The 25,928-nt window shown below is 40.8% G+C and overlaps 1 pseudogene; it reads right to left on the bottom strand.

Annotated features, from left to right (window-relative positions):
* Positions 1 to 9,414: 9,414 nt before the first annotated feature.
* The window catches only part of LOC139477189 (uncharacterized), an 18,556-nt pseudogene continuing 2,042 nt past the window's right edge, over positions 9,415 to 25,928 (bottom strand).

Below are 25,928 nucleotides of genomic sequence, written 5' to 3'. Positions count from 1 at the left end.
TACACTGTAACCACAGCATGCTTAGTTTACCAAGGAGTTTGAATTTTGTTATGTTTTTGTCAAATTAACTGCAGTCAGTCGCCAAATGTTACACATTTAGACAGACATGAACATGGACAAAATGTAACATCAACATTGAGACAGGTTCCCCCTGACGATTATTATAAGCAGTGAGGTATCCCATTTTATATACAACTGGGTGTGTAATTTTATCATTCTGTCAATTAGTAATGAGGGTCTTCAGACATTAGACAGACGCTTGGGGTATTATTCATCAATTTAATCTTGATCCATACTTAACCTGGTATCTTGGTTTTTTTCGAGATGGTTAAATTTTCTTTTTATCCATACTTAACCTCACTCTTGGTGTCAATGGGGTTATGTCCGGGTTTGGTTAGTTTCATAACAATATGGAAGTAAGCGTGTGTTTACTTTATCAATGAGTACATAATTATAAGGACATTTTGTAAATACATTTATTTCAGAGAGCAGTTGACATGTTGAATTTCACCTTCTGCATTTTACCGACAATGGTTGCTATTTGCCAGAATCAATTTATGTGTTTCAGTTTTGTTATTGTTTCATTGATTTGCTTAGATTTTGCTTTCTGTGTTTGTAATAGGTCGAATGTTTTATTTTTTCCAGATTTCGATTTCATTTACACACTTTATAAGTCTCGTTTCTCTTGTACAAGATGTATAGATTTCGATGTTTAGACCAAGAAGATGCAGATGTACTTATGAACGGATAAAAAAGGACATTGCTTAGATTTAGTATGTTCACTTTGTTAACTTTGTAAACTTTCCACTCCTTTTAGAACAATGAAATTAAAGGTTACTGAGTTATGTGCCAGTTCAAAAGGTTAATGTCAAATGTACACGTGTATGTACACTTTGTAAGAAAAGGATTGTAAATACTCCTTTATTCGTGTATGTGTTATTTTCAATCAATGCATATGCTTATTGCCCCGTCAATGGGACACTTTAAACAGGCATGCACAATAACACTGTCCAGGTAGACGACGGGTCACAGAATGTCAGTGAATGTCATTACAATTCAGGCTAATAATGCCACTTTGTTTCCACGTTTCAACATTATTCAGGCTAGTTAACTACTCAAGTTGAACAACATCACTGGAGGAGTGAGATAAATACGAAACGTTCATTCATCATCAGCCATAATGCCGTTGCTTATATTACTGGCTTTATCCTTTGTTTATGTCACTGACTTCACCGATGATTGTCATCACTGCCCTTGTGTGTACACAGCAGGCTTCTCTACTTCAGTATAACAATATCTACTCCACTGTATAAACATTGCCTCCTACTTGTATATATACTTGCCAACCACACTCTGTATATCACTTGCTTGATAACGGTGTTAGAACCTACACCGAAACTTCGCTCTTAATTTTAATAACGAAGTTGTTCATCCATAAAATCTTAACCTTACTCATTTGGGTTATTACCTATATCTAGTCATAAAGATGGATTTCCTAAAAAAATGTTATGAATTGTATGGCTGAGAACCTAAGTAAAGAGGTGTTTCAAAGACGAACAAACTACACACATGACACAGTACAACACACATGACACAGTACCAAACACATGACATAGTACTACACACATGACACAGTACTACACACATGACACAGTACTACACACATGACACAGTACAACACACATGTCACAGTACAACACACATGTCACAGTACAACACACATGACACAGTACAACACACATGACACAGTACAACACACATGACACAGTACTACACATAAGACACAGTACAACACACACGACACAGTACAACACACATGCCACAGTACAACACACTTGACACAGTAATACACATAAGACACAGTACAACACACACGACACAGTACAACACACATGACACAGTACAACACACATGACACAGTACAACACGCATGACACCGTACTACACATGACACAATAGAACACACATGACACAGTACTACACATAAGACACAGTACAACACAAAAGACACAGTACTACACATAAGACACATTATAACACACATGACACAGTACAACACACATGCCACAGTACAACACCCATGACACAGTACAACACACATGACACAGTACTACACTTAAGACACATTATAACACACATGACACAGTACAACACACATGACACAGTACAACACAAAAGACACAGTACTACACATAAGACACATTATAACACACATGCCACAGTACAACACACATGACACAGTACAACACACATGACACAGTACTACACATAAGACACATTATAACACACACGACACAGTACAACACACATGACACAGTACAACACAAAAGACACAGTACTACACATAAGACACATTATAACACACATGACACAGTACAACACACATGACACAGTACAACACCCATGACACAGTACAACACACATAAGACACATTATAACACACATGACACAGTACAACACACATGCCACAGTACAACACACATGACACAGTACTACACACATGACACATTACAACACACATGACACAGTACTACTCATAAGACACAGTACAACACACATGACACAGTACAACACACATGACACAGTACAACACACATGACACATTACAACACTCATGACACAGTACAACACACACGACACAGTATAACAAACATGACACAGTACTACACACACGACACAGTACTACACATAAGACACAGTACAACACACACGACACAGTACAACACACATGACACAGTACTACACACACGACACAGTACTACACATAAGACACAGTACAACACACACGACACAGTACAACACACATGACACAGTACAACACACATGACACAGCACAACACACATGACACAGTACAACACACTTGACACAGTACAACACACATGACACAGTACAACACACTTGACACAGTACAACACACATGCCACAGTACAATACACATGACACAGTACAACACACATGACACAGTACAACACACATGACACAGTACAACACACATGACACAGTACAACACACATGACACAGTACAACACATATGACACAGTACAACATGCATGACACAGTACTACACACATGACACCAACTAAAAGTAATTCCACCGATGATACACGGGCGATACATGGAGGACACCTTGAGCTGAACCACTTTTGCAGGCTCTGAGTCCCATAGATGCTCTTTTGGGGACAATGTCATAGTCAACCTGGGCACGGTATGGTCATGCATTGTCACACTGAACTTCTGCCATACCATAATACTACTGCTGGCTGAGTGGGTGAACTCGCTGAGTTCCTGGATTCGACTCAACCCCCTAAAGTACTAGAAGGTGTACTTAACAAAGGAACTGTTATCCTAAATATAACATTTGTTACATTCGAAAACTTTCTAAATGGTTTTCATTCCAATTATTTGTTCCCTTATTATTTTCAGTACTCGTATCGCATGATAGCCATGATGGCAGTATTATTTCTAGTTGTTTATCTTGGGCTGACAATTCATAATCTGCGTACATTCTAAGTTGTCGTAATAGATGTTCTCTCACTTACCTTCTACAGATACCCACATAGGTACCATCTAAATACAGTACATGCCCGGCAACACGGTGTAGACTGCACACCCAGCTCCTTGTGACCTTAGGGTACGTTTGTACCTGATGTGTAGTTGACCTAGCAGCAGTGAGATCAGCTTTTGTATCGTATTGATACTGGTAACTCATACCCAAATAGATAACATACATGTCCGGCAACACGGTGCAGACCCCTTGCTTCACGACAAGAGTACGTGAATTGTGACGTAAGGGTATTTTTAGTCGCCTGGTTGTACCTGTTTGCCTGGTTGTCCCTGCTGTGTAGCAGAACTAGCAGCAGTAAGATCAGCATTTTTATCGTATTGATTACCACGAATCATAAATCTCGAGTCAAGAAACGTCAGTGGTTGATCATCCAGGTGTGTGACATCTGTACTAATCGAGTGCTTGATATTATGAGCAACGTCCTACGCCGTTGGGGTGTGATGATAGACAATCAACCAAGTCACCGATCATGATCATTCGATTCCACAAACGGACAACCTCCGTGATCTAGTAGATAAGAACGTCTGCCCAGAGAGTACAAGGTCTGTGGTTCAATCCCCGGCCTGCATACGAAATGCGCAAACATAAACTACACCCAGCACAACATACATATACAACACAAACACACAAAAAAACATATACACAGAAGACACACAAAACAACACAACACATACGCACACAACACACACAACACACAAACGCATCACACACACAACCTATACACCCAACACAAACACATACAACACACACACGCAACACATACACACAAAACACAAACGTACACTCACACACCACACGCATAAAACACACACAACCTATTCACACACAACACAAGCGGGCACACAACATAAACGTACACTACAAAACACACACAACACATACACAAACAAAAACAAACACACAACAAAACACACACCATACACACAGCAAAGAAACAGATCACACATACAGACTTGGAAACACTTACACTCACAACACAACATAAAACACTACATACACCTCGGAACACACAACACAACACACACCACGCACCCACACACAAACACACACAACACATACATACACCAGATACATGCATACATACATTCATACATACAAGCACAACACAACACACACAGTAAGGAACACACACACAACACACACACATACACACAGCACACACATATAACACACACAAGCACACACAACACATACATACCAACAACACAACACACGTTCAACACATACAACACACAATAAACACATACTAACTGAACGAAATGCCGACACATGTGTTTACCCAGACTTTATTAGCAGTGTACACACGGCCACAACGATCGATAACACCCCCCGTCACAACCAGTACGGAAGATAAGACAGGTCGAGCTGACATGGACTTTGTAACATTAGATCACATGCGCTATTTTAATGTTCCTTGTGACAAATGAATTAAAACGAAAAACATTTCCATAGTCATTAGAAATCTTTTACATCGTACAGTTCCGACAAAAATCATACATTCATGGATCACTATCAAATAGCGATTGTGTCAGTGTTCTCAAATAGACGAGCGTATCCTGCCCCACCGACAACAACAGAGTGATATCCAGCCTGTGGATGTTTCTCCAGAGACGTTATGGGTGACTGGATCACAAGCTACAAACAAAACTCAGTGTTGGAAATGAGGAAAGCCGAGATCTACATGACCCCAGACATCACCCATCACCCTGGTACATCTGCTGGTAAATAAAAGTCGAAGGCACATTTGTCTTCCTAAAACCTAAACATCCTCCTCAACAACCATGCTTGATAACGGTTTTAGTATCAACACCGAAACGTTGAATTCATTGTAATATAGTTGTATGGCCATAGATCTATCTCCCTTGTCCACCACACAGACTTCTAAATGCCATAAAGAAGTCACATCAATACATATATTATGTTGTTTTTAAGACATGCCATATCTTCTTCTTATATATGTATCATATGTATGTTTCAGACAGTTAGCAGGGAACCGTTTTACCTGGGACCCACGCTGTTTATATCAGTGTATTAGAAATACACAACAACCCCAGGTACCACACTCACTATGGACCCCTTTGAGTCAGCGAGTGGCTTTACACACCGTATCTCCGTACAGAGGACAACAGGCCGGCGCTTTCACCACTAGGCTGCCAAGCAGAACATAGCTGTAGTCCTGCACTGCCACCTGGAGTACACTTTTGAAACTTGTTTAAATACAACTCGATTACAGTCGTAAAGGTCATAAATCATTCGACGTCGAGAGTCCTCAGATGTGTGTCCGTGTTCGTCAGCTTGCCTCCTGCATGTCCTGATAGTTTTTATGGCTTCAGTCCTGCTCCACAATGAAGCACATGTAATTATCACACTGCAACATCAGGGAACAACCAGTCTCGTTTATCCACCGAAACAGGTTATATTGGGTGTAAAAGGTAGAATAGCAAATCTCTGAAACTCATTGATGACACAACGTGTTCGCCAAAAGCCTTTCCTGCTCTTTGTTCGAAACATGTCTCTGTTCACTCGGCAGTGAAAGGGTACCCGGGAGGAAGAGATAGTAATGTGACTGTCAACCTCCTAGCGACTGTGTGGACACTGATTATTACCCCTGTTATACAAGACCGCTTTCTAGGTCCAGTGGTAGAACGTCTGCCCGGACAGCGGAAGGTCGGGGGCTCGATCCCCGGCCGCGCCATACCAAAAGACGTTAAAAGATGGTACTTGTTGTTACCTTGTCTGGCGCTCGGCATTATGGGCTAAAAGAAGGACTGGTTTGTTCGGAGTCTTTACATGGTGTCTAAGTGGGGTATTCATGTTCAACTGCGGCATGGCATCTCACTATTAAACTGCATGAGTCCGGACTAGTACAAACAGCCACACACACACGCACGCACGCACGCACACACACACACACGCACACACACGTCGCAATATACGTACAATAATCTTTGACGCGACGTTAGACCCATTAGGTTCTTAGCAGGCTCTTCCACAATTTGTAGAAAAGCAAATTACTACGCTACATTTGAGACTATTATTATACTAGAACCTTATCTTTTAAGTGTAAACTTACATAAGTTTAGAACAGCTCTTTCTTGGATTCGTTGTGGCTCACGTGATCTATTTATTGAAAAAGGGAGATATGATGGTATTGAGAAGAACATAGACTTTGTAGGATTTGTAAAACTGATTGTATTGAAGATGAATATCATTTTTTATGTGTATGTCTAGTGTATAACGATTTAAGAGCAAAAAAACTAAATAACTAATTCTCCCGCAAACCAAACGGTAACAAATTTTGAAAATTAATGACTTGTACAGAAACTATGAGAAATTTATCAATGTTCATTTCTCATGCTATGAAACTAAGAAAATGTATGAATTTGTAACAGGCCCAAGACAATGTACTATAGGCCTTTGGCCATGAATAAAGATTGATTGATCACTATCATGTAAATGATGGAGAGTTCAATCTGTTGAGAATGAAACATCATGCCAGTTTCTAGTCTTGATATTCTACAGTTAAAATGTATACAAACTAGATTCACAAAGATGCCTATAAATATTTTATTCAAACAGCACATGTGAAGATATACTGATAGGCTAGTTATTCATTATAAGATTTAAAGAGACACAATGAAAAAAAACAACTTCATAGTTACACTTATGTTGCGTGGAAATGTCAACGAAAAAACCCTTTATATTGGAAAATGGGGTAACTATTCCTTATCTTTTCGGTATATGACAGAAACAAGATATCTTCACTAATTCAACTAATCTATGCAGCTTATCATAACAAGGACATTTGCACTACGCCGTTAAGGTTGCCATGGATACCGGGTCACATTTGACATCACTACATGGATAACCAACATGTACCTACCGTGTAGCATCACTGCATGAAAAACATACATGTACCTAACTGATCATGTGTGACATCACTACATGGATAACAAACATGTACCTCACTGGTCATGTGGGACACCACTACATGAACAACATACATGTACCTTACTGGTCACGTGTGACTTCACTACATGGATAACAAACATGTACCCCACTTGTCATGTGTGACATCACTACATGGATAACAAACATGTACCTTACTGGTCATGTGTGACATCACTACATGGATAACAAACATGTACCTCACTGATCACGTGTGACATCACTACATGGATAACAGACATGTACCTCACTGGTCACGTGTGACATCACTACATGGATAACAGACATGTACCTCACTGATCACGTGTGACATCACTACATGGATAACAGACATGTACCTTACTGGTCATGTGTGACATCACTGCATGAAAAACAAACATGTACCTCACTGGTCATGTGCGACATCACTAAATGAACAACATACATGTACCTTACTGGTCAAGTTTGACATCACTACATGGATAACAAACATGTACCTCACTGGTCATGTGTGACATCACTACATGGATAACAAACATGTACCTCACTGGTCATGTGTGACATCACTACATAGATAACAAACATGTACCTCATTGGTCATGTGTGACATGACTAGATATATAACATACATGTACCTCACTGGTCATGTGTGACATCACTACATGGATAACAAACATGTACCTCATTGGTCATGTGTGACATGACTAGATATATAACATACATGTACCTCACTGGTCATGTGTGACATCACTACATAGATAACATACATTTACCTTACTGGTCATGTGTGACATCACTACATAGATAACAAACATGTACCTCACTGGTCATGTGTGACATCACTACATAGATAACAAACATGTACCTCATTGGTCATGTGTGACATGACTAGATATATAACATACATGTACCTCACTGGTCATGTGTGACATCACTACATGGATAACAAACATGTACCTCATTGGTCATGTGTGACATGACTAGATATATAACATACATGTACCTCACTGGTCATGTGTGACATCACTACATGGATAACAAACATGTACCTCACTGGTCATGTGTGACATCACTACATGGATAACAAACATGTACCTCACTGGTCATGTGTGACATCACTACATAGATAACAAACATGTACCTCATTGGTCATGTGTGACATGACTAGATATATAACATACATGTACCTCACTGGTCATGTGTGACATCACTACATGGATAACAAACATGTACCTCATTGGTCATGTGTGACATGACTAGATATATAACATACATGTACCTCACTGGTCATGTGTGACATCACTACATAGATAACATACATTTACCTTACTGGTCATGTGTGACATCACTACATAGATAACAAACATGTACCTCACTGGTCATGTGTGACATCACTACATAGATAACAAACATGTACCTCATTGGTCATGTGTGACATGACTAGATATATAACATACATGTACCTCACTGGTCATGTGTGACATCACTACATGGATAACAAACATGTACCTCATTGGTCATGTGTGACATGACTAGATATATAACATACATGTACCTCACTGGTCATGTGTGACATCACTACATGGATAACAAACATGTACCTCACTGGTCATGTGTGACATCACTACATAGATAACAAACATGTACCTCATTGGTCATGTGTGACATGACTAGATATATAACATACATGTACCTCACTGGTCATGTGTGACATCACTACATAGATAACATACATTTACCTTACTGGTCACGTGTGACATCACTGCATGGATAACAAACATGTACCTCACAGGTCATGTGTGACATCACTACATCACTACATCACTACATGGATAACAAACATGATGGCCAAGATATGACCTATGATTCTGTTCGTATGTGTCCTAATGAAAAAACACCCCATTGGGTATAATTGCATATAACTGCTGATACACGCAGGCTCAAAACACGTTTTTTCGTATCTGGAAATTACCAAATTAGTTGTCCACCAAACGCTTCAGGGTCTTATAAAACGGATGATGTTTGGGCAATTTTGCCAACCTTTTTTTAATGCCAACAAGGTAGTGTTTTGTGACATAGATTATGGGCTGATACACATTATCAGTAACAGTTTCGTCCCTGATCTGTACATGCTCACAAAGGAACTTGATGCTGCAGTGTTTCAGGACAAAGGCTTTGCTGATTTCGCTTAAGGCACAGGCACAAGCAACATAGATGGCAGGGTGTGCAAATCCTGTGATGTCTCCTTTTGTGAAAAAACCGTCACGAAATTGTCTGACAGCCCTGGCTAAAGCTGTCCGCGTTGTGATTTCTACAACATCTTCCATTGCAATGAGTAGCTCCTCCAATGCCTTGTTGTCAGATGGCAGTTCCACTTGGTGCAAGTTAACTGAACATTCACACAGAAACATCAGGACAAGGGCAGCTGACTGATCATTCTTTTGGGCAAGAATTGATTTCATTTCTTCCCTTAGATAGCAGAAAGGTTCACGAAAAAATTCTTCTTGGCGGTTTTGAAAACATTGAAACACAGCAAAAAGTTTGCATGTTTGAGGAAAGCCAAGGATGTTTTGTTCAAATCCACAAATCTCGTCCACATCAAGGTTGGTGACCATATCTCTACAATGCTTCGACAAAACCTTCTTCTTTTCTTCAGGTGTGTGCTGATAAGACATCTGGTTAAAGTCGAGGAACGACGTATCACTGAAAAAACTGGTTTTATCGTCACCAAGCAGCGATCTACCACCATTGTCATCGTATGTGTTCATGGTAAATATAACACGCACACGTTTTCTGTTTTCATCTTTAGTTTGACCGCTCTCAATTTCACCCAAAATTGATTTGACATGATCTATATCACGATTCAGGTCTATTGTCCTGAATATGTCATGAAATACGAAGCACACCTTTTCCCCAGGCGCTTTCTTGTCATCCAGTTTAAACTTGGTAGCATCCACAACATGAACCACCTGAAAGCCTTCCTTCTGATATTGTTTCCCTAACATCAGAGCAATAGCTGTCTTCCCTCCACCTGCAACGCCACTCATTGTCACGTGTCCGTTTTCCTCCAAAGTCTCCTTCACTTTCCTGAAGTTTTCTGTTTTAACGAAGACTTTTTCTATCTTTGCAATCTCTTTGGCCAGGAGCTCTATAAATAAAGATAAGTACATCAAATATGTCTAAATTGATAAACAAGAAAACACAAACACGAGGTTCAGATACGGTTGAAAAATGAAGCATCAATTTCATCATGTGGCCTGTAATGAAGGCAGACAGGAAGTTTTCACGTTGAAATTATGAAGGGTTTTTATTGTTGTTATGGGATATCATTTCAAGTTGTATGTATCCATATCCATACATTTTGCAAAACACTGATCATCTAAAATATTATGTATTTAACCTTTGCTCATGACACCAGCATTGCTGTTGTCCTCCTGCTGAATTGTGGAGCCACTCTGTTTCCTCTCTGATGCTAATTAACAAAACCAAACAGAAAACTGTCACTGCAAAAGGTGGAATGTGTTAATCATGTTCGACATCAGTGGCACTGTCCATCTATCCTTGATTACTCAAATTCTTTTGGCAATATTTTCAACACTTAAAAAATGCATTAAATTTTAAGAGAAAATGGTGATCAATAGAATTGTAACAATTAATATAAATTCATAAAATTGTTCAATTTCAAATAAAAATGCTGATAAACTACCTCGTCTTTTATCAATGATCCCTGTGTAGACATGTGATACGTGGATAGAAGGCTGATATTCCTCAACTGTAGAAGTGTCCAAATATTGGTCACACTGTACATGCTCATTAAGAAACGCTATATGACAATGTTCCAAGACTAAAGAGGGATTTAGACTGAATAACGCACAAGCACACGCATCATAGATGGTTTGGTGTGCAAATGTTGTGATGTCTCCTTTTTTTAAAAATCCGTCTGGAAATTGTCTGATAGCATTTGCCACGCCCGCCCGCGTTGTTATTCGTACAACATCTCGCACTTTGGTCAAATGGTCCTCGAGATCTTGATTTTCCGACCGTGTCTCCACCTGTCGCAGGTTAAGTGAATCTTGACACAGAAACATAAGGATCAGTGCAGCTGACTGATCATTCTGAAGATCTATAATAATTTTCAGTTCCTTTTGCAGAAAGTAGAAAGGATGCCGGAAAAACTCTTCACCATGATGTTGAAACTTTGGAAAAAGTTTGCATGTTCGAATAAAGCCTAAGACAGATTGTTCAAATCCACAAATCTTTTCCACATCCAGTGTTGTGGTAGCATCTTTACAATGTTTTTCTAAAATCTCCTTCTTGTCATCCAATGTGTGCTTGACTGACCTCAAATTGAAGTGGACGAATGAAGGACTGCTGAAGAAATAGGCTCCTGCTTCACCAAGCTGTGGTATTTCATCTTTATAGGTGTTCACAGTAAAGATGGCACATAGTTTGTGTTCGTTTCCAGTTTTACGTTCTTCCAAATTTGATTTAAGAATCTCCAAAATATTTTGGAGGGGTGCTTTATCCTTTGGTAAATCAACTGTTCTCAATACGTCATGAAACATAAAACACATCTTTTTCCCTTGAACAAAATAATGCTGCAGCTTAAGTTTCAAAATATCAACAACATAAACCAACTCATAGCCTTCATCACGATACTCTTTTCCCAACTTTAAAGCAATATCCTTCTTTCCTTCTCCTTCTACACCACCCATCGTCACGTGACCGTGTGTCTCTAAGACAAGCTTCACAATTCCGTAAATGTTGGTTGCGACAAAAGCATTTGCTGTCTTCCTCATCTCTTCTTCCAGTAAATCTGTAGTGTGATAAAGATTAAATTGTTAAATTGTATCTTTATTTCATAGACTACATATATGCATAACACATACAATCGCCAAAAATATTCAACATAAAAAAACTGCTTTAAAAGAGATACTGCAAGAAATATTTTAGTTAAAACCACAGTATGTTAAATATTTAGTTTCTTCAATGCAGCTGTATAAAACATACTTTCACTCAAGACTCCACTGTTTGCAGGTGACTCCTCATTGGATGAATCTAAAGGATGAAGAAACATATGGTTGATCAATTCATATCGTTTTTGTTTGAAATGTTCCCTTATTCACCTGGATATACAGCCACGAATGTAGAATGTCATCACAGCGACTTAACACTATGCTTGTAGCATTGATACTCATATATAATGGAGGGTTAAGGTATCATCATAAGATAACAATGAAAATTAAGAATTGTTTCCAGCTTCATAATCTGCAACAATGAATGTAATACTTGTAATGCAATGGTTATATTTTAACACAACATAATGAGGATGTACTTGAAAAAAAGGAAAAATATGATTTGCGTTTTGATGCTAAAATCTAAATTGTTCGCTGGAAAGGACATGGTAAAGCAATCTTTGATCTTCCATACAAGGCTTTAGATTCATTGGTCTGTTTATTTCAGAAGAGATGTCCAATATGCAAAATTGACTCCATTGTTTGAAAGGACATAATAACTTTGCACATCTTAATACTTTCGGGTATGTCAAATAACAAATGTTTGACCAAAATCAAGTTCGAAAAACGGAAATAGTGTAAAACAGTATTAAAAATTATCACCCTAACGGATAAGTCAGCCAGTAGGCATAAAACGTTTTTCAGAGGTTTGTCGCGCTATCAACAACGATCGGGCTGGCACACAGTCTGCCTACTTCTGTCTCGAATGTTTTAACTGCATTGCATGTTTTTTTCTGACAGATCAGCCGTTTTATTACTGCGGACAAAATGTATGGCGACTAGCAGACTAAAGGAAATACTTCATTCTTTTATCATGGGGCTTTTGTGACCACAGATACAGTTACAAATCTATCGTCTGAGGTTCAAGACAATTTGTCAATAATGAAAGCAAATGCCATCTGAAGTTTACTGAGTAAAACATATCTGAAATGCAGAACTTAATAACTCTCTCTCAGGGTTCCATGTGTGCCAGGAAAGTACTTCTGCCACAGGCCAGCGCCATGTGACGATTTTTCACATCTTACACAGTCAATTCTAGATATTGCATAAGTGTGTAAGTGTTCACTTAGATAAACAGACGTCATAGAATGATTAACGTTCATTGCGAAAATAGCCTGACTATTTCTATTTGTGTAGTTATCCTTTGTTTACATGGTTTGTGCATTCTGTTATCGAAGCCCTACTGAGGGCAAGCAATAAGGCCACTTTGATGTATAAAGATATATTGTCATGCACCGTAATATGGCATTTGAAGTAGCATACCTTTTTAATTATGCTGAACAATATGCCAAGCGGATCGAAAGGCTTGTGTCAGGACAGTATGTTCTAATTTCAGAGTAATCGCGTTTATTTACAAAGAAGAGAAAAATCCGGTCACGTGCTATGCAAATTAGCCTGTGGCAGTGGCGCCGGAGTATGTACCAATTACTTCGCTTAGGGCTGTGCTAGAGCAATGGCACTTAATGATGTTTTCAGAAAGTCGGGTAATCCAAACCGGACGTACTTTTTTGTAACTGAGGAAGACTCATGTGGGCTCTTTGGCTAAAAACCAGCAAGTCTTTTGTTTTCTGTATAGCCAAATGACATTCAGTTGTATTGCAAACTGGATAATCCAAAAAGTAGAAATATCTCTGGGAGCTCTATATCACGGCTTGCTGTTATATTTAGTTATTTGTGTTTTTACAAATTCGTAAGAGGGCTAGGCATTGACATATCCTGGAAGGCAATTTTCATGGTATGCACATTGTGACTCCACACACGTGTTCAAAGTAGAGCAACACTAAAAATTATATATCAAAATTCACGTAAAATGTAAATGACATGATTAACTTATGCGATACATTTGCCAAACTGCCATGTTTAATTGGCTGTCATGTTGACATATAGCTTTATAGTAATTTCAGTCTCAGAGAAAACGTTTAGAATGAGTGAGTGAATGAGTATGTTTTTACGCCGCTTTTAGCAATATTCCAGCAAAATCACGGCGGGGGACACCACAGATGGGCTTCACACATTGTACCCATGCCGCGAATCGAACCAAGGTCTTCGGCGTGACGAGTGAACGCTTTAACCACTGGGCTACCCGACAGCCCCAGGAACATTTAAAACAGATTGATGACAGACAATGCCCACACAACATGCTCAGTTGAACCGAAATCTCATGTGAGCAAAAAAACTATACTTGACACATCAGCCGGAAAGGATTCCACAGTGATGTTACAGTCCACACATACCTGAGAGAAAATTTTCCTCTTCAAGTGAACCTGTGAACAGAACCAGATCAGCTATAGATGATATGTGGAAGCAAATTCAGTTCTGGCTTCATCAAAGTGTGTGGTACTACTTGTTACCCATTATCCGTTGTTGTTAATGTTAATCTGCTGTTTATCTCAACACACCAATTACGCTACATGTAGTCATCCCAGCTTGATAACGGTGTGAAATTCTTCACCGAAATGTCGCTGTAGGCAATAAACCAGAAGTTGGTATCCAGAGAGTTGAATGTGTTCTTATTAACCGGTTGCTGAGAAAGCTTAAATATTTTTGACTGTCGTTATGACATCATCGAATTTATCAGGCGATAAAGGCTTGGTGTTTCTGGAGAGTTGTCCAAGTTAGTTAGTTAGTTAGAACGGTCGTAGACTTTGTAAATTAAAGAGGTCATTGCCCGAATACTTCTTCGAAGTTTTTACATTTTAAAGATATAAGGTATAACAAAAGAATCACATTACATTTAAAAAACTTCATAAAAGTATCCTTTGTTCGCTGTGATATATGATAAGGAGAGTATATGATCTTGACCTTATTGCTTTGTTTCCTGCAGGGTGTTACGCAATATACAGCCACAATAAATGTCACTAGACTATGTGTTAGCTCAGGTGTGCTGAATGTTACGTGAGTGTCTACTGTTTTCATTTAGGAGTTGTATGACAAGAAGCATTTCATCCACGTGCTTGCTCAATCTTTGCACAAATACAGTTCTCAAAAAGTTCAGGAACGTTCTTATTTCGTTATACACTGCAATGAACACCTGACTAAATGGGAAATATGATACTTACTCGGACCTTGATCCCTGAAACAAAGAACAAATAGAATATCAATGAATTGCTAAAAGTGCACTTAAGGTTTACAACTGATTTCGTCACATTTACAAAACAAAATGATTTTACCAAAAAAAGGATATATATTCGTCTCCTTTTAAAGAACAGAAAAATGTGCAGCCAAACATTAATGTAGATATAAAAAAATGGTTTACTAAATATACGAGTGTTTTTCAACATTGTCAGCATCGGGGCCATTCATTGGATATTGTGCCGAATGAGTGTTGGCGTGGATTAATTTGGAAGCCTGTTCTAGAAAATTACACATTGACATTATCGTTCACTGGACTTCTGGGGTGTTCAGGAAAATAATTTGTTTGGCAGATCTGATTCATAAACATGTGCACAGTATACAATTATATTTGGTTATAAGTATACATATTGCTGTCATTGGTTAACAAACACGTTAACAAACATGGTTATATGTACAAACATCATTTTAAGCTCCCGTAACCAAACATGAACGCACACACTCATAAACTTAAACATGTGGACTAAAGAGCCACAAAATTATCGAAGGAGAACCAGACATTGTTCATTTCAACACTTGCATGTTTTGGACTTTCAACAATAACTTACAAACGTGAAACAACACTTATTTTAGAGGATTTCGGGAAATATCGTATTTATATTCGAACATTAACTGACACAGCTGTATGTCCTCTTAAAGTTAGTTATTGTCATTCGAACTCCTTTGATCCTGTCCGAAATTCAAAACTTGCAAAGTACTCTAGGCTGCTTAGCAACTATTTGATTAATGTCTTCCGTATCTTTGACAGTTTTCCATTTTGAGGGCTTGAAACTTTAATATGTTTTATTTAAAATCTATACTGAACAACAAAAGTTCCTGTTACATTGAATAAGATTTAATGCAAAGTTACGTGTTTTACCAAATCTGAAACAATTTCTGTTTGCAAAAAAAAAAAGACTCCCGTAAGTGTTCAAATGGTTTAATTTGCCATACTGACTTCAGAAAATGCATGATTTCATAAAAAAACATGAACATGACAAAATGTCAATTTACAAATCAAAAGCGTGTGTGTCCACCTCTGGTTGCGATTCTCTCGGAATGGACCAGGCGTCGCACAAAGTCCTGTGGGATATCTGTCTGATATCTGCTGGAGCATGTTTCGCAATTCCTGGTGTGTCTGTGGAAAACATGGTTGACGTCGAAGGCGCCGATCCATCTCATCCCACATGTGCTCGATTGGTGAGAGATCAGGGGAGCGAGCCGGCCAGGGGATGACATTCACGTTGTTTTGTTGAAGATAATCCTGAACAAGTCGAGCAATATGAGGCTGGGGCGTTGTCATGTTGAAAGGTAATGCCTGGGCCATGACGACGCAAAAACGGTAGAACAACAGGGCCGATGATCTCGTCGCGGTAGCGCTGTCCATTTAGATTTCCCTCTACCACTATCAAACGGTGTCGCTGTCTGTACCACTGTAGACGTGCTTCGCGGTGGTTTGCTGTCAAAATGGGGGTCTTCTGGCGACAATCCCTGCACATCTGAGGCGGCGACGACGTACGGTTTGTGGAGATATTCGTCGAAGGCCAGGGGTGCTTCTTGCAGTCACTGTTGCTGGCTGGAATCGATTTCGTGGGTGTGTTGTTCGAATCCAGTTGTTTTGTCGATTACTGGTTACGCGTGGCCTGCCTCTCAGAGGGTGATCTCTGCGCATTCGTCTGTTGCCAACGTTGCCATAACCACCAAATGGTGTTTCTGTGGGCGTTAAATTGTCTTGCAACATCACGTTGACTCTATCCTGCTTCAAGCATACCAATAGCTCGCAGACGCTAATTTTCGGACAGGCGTGGCATTTTATAATGTTGAATAATTGCGTAATTTAGTTGTTTTTTTCTGAGTGGTTGTTGTCAGCACGATGCTAAACAATGCATATGGAATCCCGTTAACGAACATGTTTTTATACCCATTCTTGGGTAGTGAAATGAATGGGGCTTGCATAAAAGTCAACTTTTGCATGGAATGCATGCTTTTCTGTAGCAGTTGCATTTTTGTGACTTGATTCCATACATGTACTACAATATTGAAGACCAAACTTACTTGTTTGAAAAATACGCTAAAATATTGGTGTCACAGGAGCTTTTGTTGTTGAGTATATATTGCTTTATCCTCATCACACTTGGTAGGCCGAAGGACCCAGTCTAAATTGTATGTTCTGTATACCAGATATAGACTACGTCAAAATTCGTAAGCAATTGCTGCAACTATGAATATTGAGAGAGTAAGTGAGTGAGTTGTGTTTGACGCCGCTTTGAACAGTATTCCAGTCATATCACGGCGTTTCAGCTTAATGTGGGAGGAAAGCCCGAAGTGATGCAGTTCTTAGACATTTACCACTTCAGTGAAACCAAAGAGCAAGGGTATGGTGCTGACAAACCTAAACACATAATCTGGGCAAACCGGGATTCGAACCCACGGTCACATGTTCCTGGCGTATGCAAGGAAAGCAACTCTCCACAGCGAATCTCGGCGCCTTTGACGACTAGGGCCATCTTATGGATATTGACTGTTGTATTACCTGTTCTGTTCTCTCCGCAATCTGCAAAAAGAAGAACACATCTACTTAATGAATTGGTTATTGTAATTAACTTGGTAATTGACTTGGTTTAGCATGTGTTTGTGATGGGTGCTACTTGTGGGACAGGATACGCTCACCTATTCGTTAACAACTGGTGTCATCAGTATATCATAGTGATTCATAAACACAAACTCATGACACAGTCGGAATTGTATAATCGACTATTTTTAGCCGATATTTTTTGTGGCTATGTCGCTTTTGTTTATTGAATATTGAACACCATTAAGTATATGCTGATCTGACAAATAGAGTCGGAATCGGACAATGGCATTATATCTCATCATAAAATCCAGAGAAAGCACATTTGTAGAGCACACCAGAGTGTATTTGCCCCTGAAACTTGTAAGAGGAAACAGATACACGTGATCTGTGGATCTACTTTATTTAACGCATTAGACTTAGAAATATTAACTAGCACCATAATAGATCATGTTTAGTCGGGTTAGATTAGATTCCGGGTTAGAAAGGTCTTCAGCAACCCATACTTGCCGTAAAAGGCAACTATCCTTGTCGTAAAAGGCGACTTACGGGATCGGGTTGTCAGGCTCGCTGGCTTGGTTGATGCATGTCATCGATCCCAATTGCGTGGATCGATGCTCATGATATCAGTTAACTGGATTGTCTGGTCCTGACTCGATTATATTACAGATCGCCGTCATATAGCTGGAATATTGCTGAGTGTGGCGTTAAACAACACACAAACAACCAAACAAACAAAACATAAAATGGCACCGTGTAACATATTGATCAGTTACAACCAGTTAATACCACTTTTGTGTGTGTGTGTTTGTGTGTGTGTGTGTGTGTGTGTGTGTGTGTGTGTGTGTGTGTGTGTGTGTGTGTGTGTGTGTGCGTGCGCGCGCGCGTACCTGTGTTTGGATATGTGTGTGTGCGTGTATGTGTGTATGCGTGCGTGTATGTGCGTGTATGTGTGTGTGCGTCTGTGTACGTGTGTGTGCGTACGAGTATGTGTGTGCGTACATGTGTGTGTGTGCGTATGTGTGTGGGTGTGCGCGCGCGTGTGTGTTTGTGCGTGTGCGTGTGTGTGTGTGTGCGTATATGTTTGTGTGTGCGCGCGTGTATGTGTGGTTGCGTGCGTATGTATGCGCGCGTATGTGTGTGCGTGCGTGTGTGTGTGCGCGTATATGTTTGTGCGTGCGTGTGTGTGTGTGTGTGTGTGCGCGTATATGTGCGTGTGTACGTGTGTGTGTGTGCGCGCGTATATGTGTGTGTGCGTTCGTGTGTGTTTGCGCGTATGTATGCGTGTGCACAAACAAACCCGTACTTATATTTGAACAAAGTACGCTTGACTGTTCAGCAACTATTCGATCTATGTCTTACGTAAAATTATTAATTTTAAAAACATATTTATTGATCCTCATCACGCCTCGCAAAGGACCAATCTTAATTGTTTGTTCTGCATATCAGATATAGACTACATCAAAATTCGTAAGCAATTGCTGCCATTATGACTATTGAGAGAATAAGTAAGTAAATTGTGTTTGACGCCGCTTTGAACAGTATTCCAGTCATATCACGGCGTGTCAGCTTATTGTAGGAGGAAAGCCCGAAGTGATGCAGTTCTTAGACATTTACCACTTCAGTGAAACCCACGAGCACGGGTATGGTGCTGACAAACCTAAAAAACATAATCGGGGCAAACCAGGATTCGAACCCATGGTCACATGTTCCTGGCGTGTGCAAGGAAAGCAACTCTGCACAGAGACGACTTTGACGACTAGGGCCATCTTATGGATATTAACTGTTTTTTTACCTGTTCCGTTCTCTCCGCCATCTGCAAAAAGAAGAACACACCTACTTAATGAATTGGTTATTGTAATTAACTTGGTAATTGACTTGGTTTTGCATGTGTATGTGATTGGTGCTACTTGTGGGGCAGGATACGCTCACCTATTCGTCAACAACTGGTGTCATCAGTATATCATAGTGATTCATAAACACAAACTCATGACACAGTCGGAATTGTATAATCGACTATCTTTTAGCCGAGATTTTTTTTGGCTATGTCGCTTTTGCTTATTGAATATTGAACACCATTAAGTATATGCTGATCTGACAAATAGAGTCGGAATCGGACAATGGCATTATATCTCATCATAAAATCCAGAGAATGGACATTTGTAGTGCACACCAGAGTGTATTTGCCCCTGAAACTTGAAAGAGGATACAGATACACATGATCAGTGGATCTTATCTTTTTAAAGCATTGGAACTTGAAATATTAACGAGCACCATAACAGATCATGTATAGTCGACACATACATCAGTAGACGTGATAGCATTACATAAAATGGGAGCCGTGAAGATTCTGGGGTAGAATAGGTCTTCAGCAACCCATACTTGCCGTAAAAGGCGACTATGCTTGTCGTAAAAGGCGACTTACGGGATAGGGTGGTCATGCTTGTGTGTGTGTGTGTGTGATGTGCGAGCGCGCGCGCGAGCGTGTATGTGTGCGTGCGTGCGTGTATGTGTCTGTGCGAGCGTGTACGTGCGCATGCGCGCGTGTATGTGAGTGTGCGAGCGTGTATGTGTGTGTGCGAGCGTGTAGTGAGTGAGTGAGTATGGTTTTACGCCGTTTTTAGCAATATTCCAGCAATATCACGGCGGGGGACACCAGAAATGGGATTCACACATTTTACCCATGTCGGGAATCGAACCCGGGTCTTCGGCGTGACGAGCGAACGCTTTAACCACTAGGCTACCCGACCGGCCCTGTGCGAGCGTGTATGTGTGCTCGCGTACGTGTATGTGTGTGTGCGAGCGTGTATGTGTTTGTGCGAGCGTGTATGTGTGCGTGCGCGCGTGTATGTGTGTGCGAGCGTGTATGTGTGTGTGCGCGCGTGTATGTGTGTGTATGAGCGTGTATGTGAGTGTGCGCGCTTGTATGAGAGTGCGCGAGCGTGTATGTGTGTGTGCGAGCGTTTATGTGTGCCTGCGTGTATGTGTGTATGCGACTGTGTATGTGTGTGTGCGAAAATGTACGTGTGCGTGCGCGCGTGTATATGTGTGTGCGAGCTTGTATGTATGTGTGCGTGCGTGCGTATATGTGAGCGTGTGTGCGTGTATGTGTGTGCGCACAAACCAAATATAATGAGAGAGACAGTACAGCAATCATAACCTCTGGTGAACACTGATTAAAACTTATCCATAGTGGGATTACAGCTGAAGGGGAAGCACTCGTGTCTCCTTACCTCATGTGTGTGCGAGCTTGTGTGTGCCAGCGTGTATGTGTGTGTCCGTGCGTGCGTGTATGTGTCTTTGCGACCGTGTATGTGTGTGTGCGTGCGTGTATGTGAGTGTATGAGCGTGTACGTGTGCGTGCGTGCATGTATGTGTGTGTGCGAGCGTGTATGTGTGTGAGCGCGCGTGTACGTGTGCGTGCGCGCGTGTATGTGTGTGTGCGAGCGTGTATGTGTGTGTGCGCGCGTGTATGTGAGTGTGCGAGCGTGTATGTATGTGTGCGAGCGTGTATGTGTGCGTGCGAGCGTGTATTTGTGCGCACTTGTATGTGAGTGTGCGAGCGTGTATGTATTTGTGCGAGCGTGTATGTGTGCCTGCGTGTATGTGTGTGTGCGACTGTGTATGTGTGTGTGCGAAAGTGTACGTGTGCGTGTGCACGTGTATATGTGTGTGCGGGCGTGTATGTGTGCGTGCGTGCGTATATGTGAGCTTGCGTGCGTGTATGTGTGTGCGCACAAACCAAATATAATGAGAGAGACAGTACAGCAATCATAATCTCTGGTGAACACTGATTAAAACTTATCCATAGTGGGATTACAGCTGAAGGGGAAGCACTCGTGTCTCCTTACCTCATGTGTGTGCGAGCGTGTGTGTGCGAGCGTGTATGTGTGTGTGCGTGCGTGCGTGTATGTGTCTGTGCGAGCGTGTATGTGTGCGTGCGTGCGTATATGTGAGCTTGCGTGCGTGTATGTGTGTGCGCACAAACCAAATATAATGAGCGAGACAGTACAGCAATCATAACCTCTGGCGAACACAGATTAAAACTTCTCCATAGTGGGATTACAGCTGAAGGGGAAGCACTCGTGTCTCCTTATCTCATGTGTGTGCGCGCGTGTATGTGTGTGTGCGTGCGTGTATGTGAGTGTGAGCGCGTCCCTGTGTGTGTGCGCGCGTGTGTGTGCGAGCCTGTATGTGTGCGTGCGAGCGTGTATGTGTGTGTGCGTGCGTGCGTGTATGTGAGTGTGCGAGCGTGTATGTGTGTGCGCGCGTGTGTGTGCGAGCGTGTATGTGTGCGTGCGCGCGTGTATGTGTGTGTGCACGCGTGTATGTGTGTGTGCGCGCGTGTATGTGAGTGTGCGATCGTGTATATGTGTGTGCGAGCGTTTATGTGTGCTTGCGTGTATGTGTGTGTGCGAGTGTGTATGTGTGTGCGAGCGTGTACGTGTGCGTGCGCGCGTGTATGTGTTTTTGCGTGCGTGTATGTGTGTGTGCAAGCGTGTATGTGTGCGTGTGTGCGTGTATGTGTGTTTGCGAGCGTGTATGTGTGTGTGCGACCGTGTACGTGTGCGTGCGCGCGTGTATGTGTGTGTGCGCGCGTGTATGTGTGTGTGCGAGCGTGTATGTGTGTGTGCGAGCGTGTATGTGTGTGTGCGAGCGTGTATGTGTGCGTGCGTGCGTATATGTGAGCGTGCGTGCGTGTATGTGTGTGCGCAGAAACCAAATATAATGAGAGAGACAGTACAGCAATCATTACCTCTGGTAAATACAGATTAAAACTTCTCAATAGTGGGATTACAGCTGAAGGGGAAGCACTCGTGTCTCCTTACCTCATGTGTGTGCGAGCGTGTGTGTGCGAGCGTGTATGTGTGTGTGCGTGCGTGCGTGTATGTGTCTGTGCGAGCGTGTATGTGTGCGTGCGTGCGTATATGTGAGCTTGCATGCGTGTATGTGTGTGCGCACAAACCAAATATAATGAGAGAGACAGTACAGCAATCATAACCTCTGGTGAATACAGATTACAACTTCTCCATAGTGGGATTACAGATAAAGGGGAAGCACTCGTGTCTCCTTACCTCATTAAAATTAGATTTGGTGCGAAAATAGCAAATTTGAGTTGCATTTAGAATTACGAACAGGATCACGGTAGAATTTCCAAAACGCCCTAAATTGATAGGCCTTATATAAAATCTCTCCTCAATGGCTCTCATGACTTTCTAATATGAAATAACTAATAAGCATTCCAATCCATTATCCATGCCTTCATGAACATTGCCCAGATAAGTTATAAGTATAATGCCATGACCATGGCCAGTTTCTCTGGTGTTTACTGCAGACTATGTCCGAAATATAAATCGCAAAGATTGATACAAAGAACACTGGAAGTTCGGGAAAACAATAGGTGCTGAAATACTGATTCTTAAACATGACCCATCCTAAAGCTTCAAGAAGCTTGACATGAGTTATCTTGGGTATTCAAGATACTGAAGTGAACATTTACATTTTAATGATACAGTCTGGAACAAACTAGCGCATCACGTGACATGCAGTTATCTTAATTGACCTCCGCAGTCGGGTATTCAGTTGTCACTTAATGAAGTATATGTACCTTATGATCAACATGACTGTGACTGTGATAGCTGCAATCAGGAAGACAGAAACGAGTACGGCAGCCAGGATCTTTGCTTCTTCCTCGCTGTTCACAGCTACGGGAGTCAAAGAAGTTGATGAGCATATAAAAAAGTGTTGAGACAAACAATGTACGCACAATAACGTACTAGCTTAACATATCTCCAGGAACAATTAATCTGGTACCAATCTCGTGTAATGAGAGATTTGTATTAACCAAACATCAATGGCATGAATAAAATATTGTATTGGCAGGTCAGGCCTGTCATTTGTTGTTGGGGGTGCTTGGTTGTTGTGGATGATGGTTTTGCAGATGTGTCTTTGCCCATAACTTTATTTCAGGTTTCATAATCGAACACCACTTTTATTGTATCACTTCTCTTTCACTAACCTACATTGAAGTAGGAAATATGTTCCATACAATATATTATTCGCGTTATGTTTGTTTCTTGTTTAACGCCGTATTCAGCAATATTCCAACTATGTGATGACAATCTGTGAATAATAGAGTCTGGACCAGACAATCCAGTGATTGACATGATGCGCATCGATCTACGTTGTAGGAACACCATGACATTCATCAACCAAATGAGAGGTCCTCAGCACCCAGTCCCGTTGCCTCTTACGGCAAGCATGAGTTTCTGAATACCAATCATAACCCGGATTGTCACAGGTCTGTTATCAACGCATCGGTAATCAAAGTACGTTCGTAATTATTTCAATAGACAATAAAACATGTGCACTTCCTTCAAACTTCATATCAACACCCAAGTTTTCAATATGGTAGCTGTGACAAAACCTTTACAGTGTGGAAATGTAAGTTTTCGAAAAGTTCACATCAGGAAGCATCCAGTGTGTCGCAGTATCATATACGGTATTTGAAAACGTGCTGAGATTAAAATAGACTGTTGTTGGGAACATTTGCAATAAGAAAAATAGGGAGGGTCTTTTTTGCATTTTGCAGGTAATAACTCTCAACAAAACATTCTCTATAAGAGGTAAGGAGACACGAGTTGTCTCCCTTTAGCTGCAGTCACAAGACAATTCCTTTGAGCCTTTGGCATGCTTGATGGTTGATATACGGCAACAAAAATGGCCTATATATATCCGCTTTGAACATTCCAACTATGTGATGACTGGACCAGACAATCCAGTGATTGACATGATGCGCATCGATCTACGTTGTAGGAACTCCATGACATTCATCAACCAGTGATCCTCACCACCTGTCCCGTTGCCTCTTACGGCAAGCATGAGTTTCTGAATACCAATTGTAACCCGGATTTTCACAGGTCTGTTATTAACGCAGCGGTAATCATACTACGTTCGTAATTATTTCAATAGACATCACCAAATTGGATACAACATTTTACTATTATTTCACTATTTTTGTTTTAAGTAGGGCTGTTACGTGGAATGTGAATAACTGAAATAATGAAAATATCAGTTTCATTTAGATCGCAATTGGGCAGCTTCATCAATGTTACTTTGGTGGTTCTAGTTTCAATCTGGACCTTTGCCCCTCGTCCCTGGAACAATGTACTGAACTGTTTTCGTATACCTGCGTCCCCCACCCACAGAACAGACTTGACGTAAATACAGCTACAATGTAGCTCACTCATGAGTTAAACCTCGACAGGTTTCCTTTGCTCATACATTACCCATATATATATTCGTACCTTCTGTATAGTTGCAAAACTACCCTGTGTAAGTCCCACTGCAGCCGAGTATACAGGCTCCAGTTGTGTGGTTGCATCTTTCCTCCACACAGTTGATGCTGCAGGGGTGTTGACACAGATCCCCATACCGGCCACGACCACACTCTGGACAAAAGAATAAAAAATAAAACATGTGCACTTCCTTCATACTCCAACACCCAACACCCAAGTTTTCAATATGGTAGCTGTGTTCAAACCTTTACAGTGTGGAAATGTAAGACGTTCGGAAAAGTTCACATCAGGAAGCATCCAGTGTGTCGCAGTATCGTATCCGGTATTTGAAAACGTGCTAGGATTATAGACTGTAAGTACAGTTGTTGGGGACTTTTGCAATAAGAAAATTCGGGAGTGATTTTTTAATTTTGCACTTAATAACTCTCAACAAAACATT

Source organism: Haliotis cracherodii, unplaced genomic scaffold, assembly GCF_022045235.1.
Source record: "Haliotis cracherodii isolate W230 unplaced genomic scaffold, xgHalCrac1.p SCAF_32, whole genome shotgun sequence".
Taxonomy (NCBI): Eukaryota; Metazoa; Mollusca; class Gastropoda; order Lepetellida; family Haliotidae; genus Haliotis; species Haliotis cracherodii.
This window is presented reverse-complemented; position numbering and strand designations above follow the sequence as displayed.